A 4,443-nucleotide genomic window follows, 5' to 3' on the forward strand; every position below is an offset into this window, starting at 1 on the left:
AACTAAGGATAGTTCCGCGGAATGCCTCCGTGGTGCGCCACGTTTATAAGGGTCCTTGGCTAGACCCAATGTGAGGTTATATGTTTTCTGAGTGGGATGTTTGGCATCCCATGTTACACCGTCGGAGAGCCGCATCCAAACTTGAATCAATAACCTTCATGTAGTTGACCGGGTCGTCGTCTTCTATTCTCTTCCCAACTCCGAATTTTACTTCATCATCCTCGTACCTCAAGGTGAGCGTTCCATCATTCATATCTACCATTGCTTGTGCGGTGGCAAGAAATGGTCTCCCTAGTATGAGGGGGACCTCGGTGTCTTCCTCCATATCGAGTATGACAAAGTCGGCCGGATAGACGAATTTGCTTACCTTTACCAGGACATTTTCGATGACACCTTGCGGGAATTTGACGGATCGATCCGCAAGTTGTATGCTCATTTTTGTAGGACTCGTTGTTCCTAGGCCGAGTCTTTTTAACATTGATGAGGGCATGAGGTTAATGCTAGCCCCAAGATCGGCTAGTGCATTACGAACGGGGGAATCCCCGATTGAGCAGGGAATCGTGAAGCTTCCGGGATCGATTTTCTTTTGGGGAAGTTTATTGAGTACGAGAGCAAAGCATTCTTCGCCTAAGTTAACTAATTGCAAAGTTCCAATTTTCTTTTTATGAGTGAGGAAGTCCCTCATGAACTTAGAGTATTTGGGCATTTGGGTTAGGACATCAATAAAAGGAATATTGACATGCAATTGTTTTAACAGACTTTCGAATTTTGCGAATTGCTCATTGGTCTTTTGACGAATTAACCTACCGGGGTACGGAACTCGAGGAGCCTTGGCAGGCTCTGATGACGGAGGGGAGTTCTTTTCCTGTATAGGCGGGGGTATAATTTCTTCTGTTGGCGGTGGCGCCTCCGCAGGCCCCACGGTGCGGTTTCGTAACGTGATGAGATGAACTTGCGCTTTTGGGTTTGTTTCGGTATTGCTTGGTAATGCACCTTGTGGTCTCTCAGAAAAATTTTGAGCTAGTTGATTTAATTGTTTTTCTATGTTTTGAATACTAGCTTGTTGATTTCTAAAATTTGACTCTAATTGTAGAAACTTTCCGAGTTTTTATTTTCAGTGTCGGAGATGAGGCGAGATACAGTATCTTCAAGCCTTTCTCGTCCACCTTGTTGAGTGAAATTTTGTGACTCGTTTCTTGGTTGTTGAAAGTTTGTTCGTTGGGTTTGTTGGTTACTACTATTGCCGGGCTCTCTCCAACCATGGTTTGGGTAGCTTCGCCATCCTTGGTTGTAGGTGCCCGTTGGAAGACCCGACTGCCTAGGTCTATTATCAATGTAGCTTACCGACTCTTGTTGATCTTCCGTTTCTTTCATACAACTCCAATTTTCATGTGGCCCACCACTCCCTTCACAAGCCATAACTGAGACTGTTTTTGTCATTTCTAATTTTTTTATTTTTGAAGAAAGGGCCTCGATTTGGGCTTGCAAAGAAGTGCTTTCATCAACCTTATGGGCACCCGGGGCAATAGATTTATTGCCTCGGGGAGTGTGCCACTGAAAATTGGTTTGAGCAATTTCATCAATTTGGTTATATATTTCATGCGGGCGGCGATTACCTAAAAGTCCCCCGGAGCTAGAGTCAAGTGTCTGCCTTGTGTGTGGCAACAATCCATTATTGAAAGTGGATACTTGTTGCCATATCGCAAGGCCATGATGTGGACACTTGCGTAATAGTTCCTTGAACCTTTCCCAAGTTTCATATAAGGATTCCCCGTCCTCTTGTGAATATGTATTAATTTCAGTCATTAATTTAGCCGTTTTAGCGGGAGGGAAATACTTATATAGAAATTTTTGGGCTAGTTTATCCCAGGTGTTTACCGATCCAGCTGGGAGGCCGTTGAGCCAAGCTTTCGCTCGGTCTTTTAGTGAAAAAGGAAACATTCGGAGGCGGATGGCGTCATTTGATGCTCCATTGATCCGAAAGGTATCACATATTTCTATGAAATTAGTAATATGTAGATGGGGATCCTCGTCCGCAAGCCCATGGAAGGTTGTGGAGTTTTGGAGCATTTGTGTCAAATGTGGCCGAAGTTCGAAGTTATTGGCTTCAACATTCGGTGCATTGATAGCGGCGCCTAGGTTACCTACGGTGGGTCGTAGATAATCCATGACGGTACGTTGGTCCGCCATGGGTGGATTCCCCGAAACTTTCTCTTGGTTTTTAGCTTTTAGTCTTTTTCTGAGAAAGCGTTCGGGTTCTTCTAGAGGTTCTTTTATGTCCTTATTAGAACTGGAGCTCATACACTACGTAAGATGGCGTCTGGTTCCAAGTCCTGCAATAAAAACAGAAAAGAATGCTGGTCAGAAGGTTCACCACGGCCCCGTGCTCAACGAACACGGCCCGTGGTCGGAGTTACAGTGATTGTTTTCCAGATCCCAGTTACTGGAAAGTTGGATACGACCCCGTGTTGCACCGACACGGCCCCGTGTTCAGCCTTCTGTAACTTGGAAAACTAAAAACTGCCAGTAACGATGCTGGGCACGGCCCGTGTCCGACCAGGCACGGCCCGTGCTGAGCTCTGCAGAAGCTGAAAAACTAAGAAAATCAAAAAAAAATTAAAAAGAAAAAATAAAAATATGATTAGGCCGTTGATTCCTAACTTTCTTAAAATCCTTGTGTCCCCGGCAACGGCGCCAAAAACTTGATGCGTGTTAGCGTGTATATGTTTTTAGATATATATTTAAGCCCTTTTTACACTTTTAGCCAAGTTTTAAATTTATAAAACACGATATTTACTAACACTAAGCACACATATGGGCAAGTGCACCCATCGTGGACGTAGTATAGTGTTGGTAAGATGCCGAGGTCGTCCAAGGACACAAGAGCTTTTAGTACCGGTTTATCCTCAACGTCTAATCAAATTAAAAAGTTAGAAAAGGTTTTTAAACTAAGAAAAGAAAAACCAACTAAATGCTGAAAAATAAAATAAAAATAAAAACAGATAGACAAGATGAATCACTTGGATCCGACTCGTGTATTAGTATAACCTTTGATTATTTTCGCACTTTTGCACTTGTAGAAGAGATTATCTTAGTTATTGTAGTAGGCCCCTCTTTTGAAGGCGACGTTACCCTCAACCCAGTAGTTTGAGTCAGCAAGGATACAATCCTAAAGGGTCAAATTATTGAAAGATAATGAATTAAGTTATTAATGCAAATTATGGTAGGCCCCGCTTTTGGCGGTGACGTTACCCTCGGCTAAGTAGTCTGAGTCAGCAGGGATACAGTCCTAAATAGCCGGGTTATAGTATTGATAGTAGTTAACTTATGAGGGGGTCGAAGAGTTTGGATCCCCGCCATCCAATACCTATGGGCATTGAAGGAGATCCTACCAAAAATAGACCCAGGTCCCTTGCAGGACCTCTAAACGCTGAACAAGGGCAAGACCCTTACCAAACCGTTCTCTTAACCCCCGACCAGGTAGCCAACATACCTCCATATAGACCGTGGAGATATGAATGGTGAAAATCTTTTATTTTATATAGACGGTAAAATAATGCCAAGACACCACGAACAAACGATAAGGAAAGATCACCTTCAACATAAGTAACTAGTTATTAAAGTCATTAATACAAAACCAAATAAAAAGTGCAAAAGATTAAAAATAAAAAGTATTATACTAAACACTTGTCTTCACCAAGTGATGTAAGAGACTTAGGCAAACATGGCCTTGATTGCCAAGAACTCTTACGATCAATCTTGGATCCCGAGACGACTCACACACTCTATGATGGACAATGGATGATGGTGGTGGATGATGGTGTTATGGTGGTGGTGGGTGGTGGATGAAGTGTGAGAGAGGTGGTATGCCAAGGGATGAGTTGAAATGAAGCCAAGCACTCCTATTTATAGGATAAACAGAAGGCTGGGCACAGCCCCGTGTCCGCTGGACACGCCCCCGTGCCCGTCTGACACTATCTCTCTTCATTAATTGTAATTCGCAATTACAATTAATGCGCCTGCTGTACTTTCGCCACGCCCCCGTGCTCACTGGACACGGCCCCGTGGTGGGCAATAGAAGCTTCTATAGGTTTGTCTTTTCTGCTGCTTCTTGGACACGGCCCCGTGCTGGCTGAGCACGGGGCGTGTTCAGTCTTCTGACTTCTCTTTTTTGCTTGGGAGGATGCCGTTGAGGGGTCGGGCAATCCACTTTTGTTCCTTTTCTTGTATTTATGTTAGATTTAGCTGTCTTTTTGCTTCTTTTGTGAATTTGAGCTCATTTCATCCTGAAAATACAAAAGGAAGACAAAAACACTCTTTTTCCAACATTAGTACTTAAAATGGGTTAGTTTTATGCCTCATTTGATGTAATTTATATGTTGCATTTTACACACATCAAATACCCCCACACTTGAACTTTTGCTTGTCCTCAAGCAAAACTCT

At 43.3% G+C, this 4,443-nt stretch overlaps 1 non-coding gene across 1 annotated transcript; it reads left to right on the forward strand.

Moving 5' to 3' along the window:
* Nucleotides 1–1,705: 1,705 nt before the first annotated feature.
* LOC118491763 lies at nt 1,706–1,812 on the forward strand. The gene has a single exon (XR_004892208.1). It is a non-coding gene; the product is annotated as a small nucleolar RNA R71 (small nucleolar RNA).
* The last annotated feature ends 2,631 nt before the right edge of the window (nt 1,813–4,443 follow it).

Source organism: Helianthus annuus, chromosome 4, assembly GCF_002127325.2.
Source record: "Helianthus annuus cultivar XRQ/B chromosome 4, HanXRQr2.0-SUNRISE, whole genome shotgun sequence".
Taxonomy (NCBI): Eukaryota; Viridiplantae; Streptophyta; class Magnoliopsida; order Asterales; family Asteraceae; genus Helianthus; species Helianthus annuus.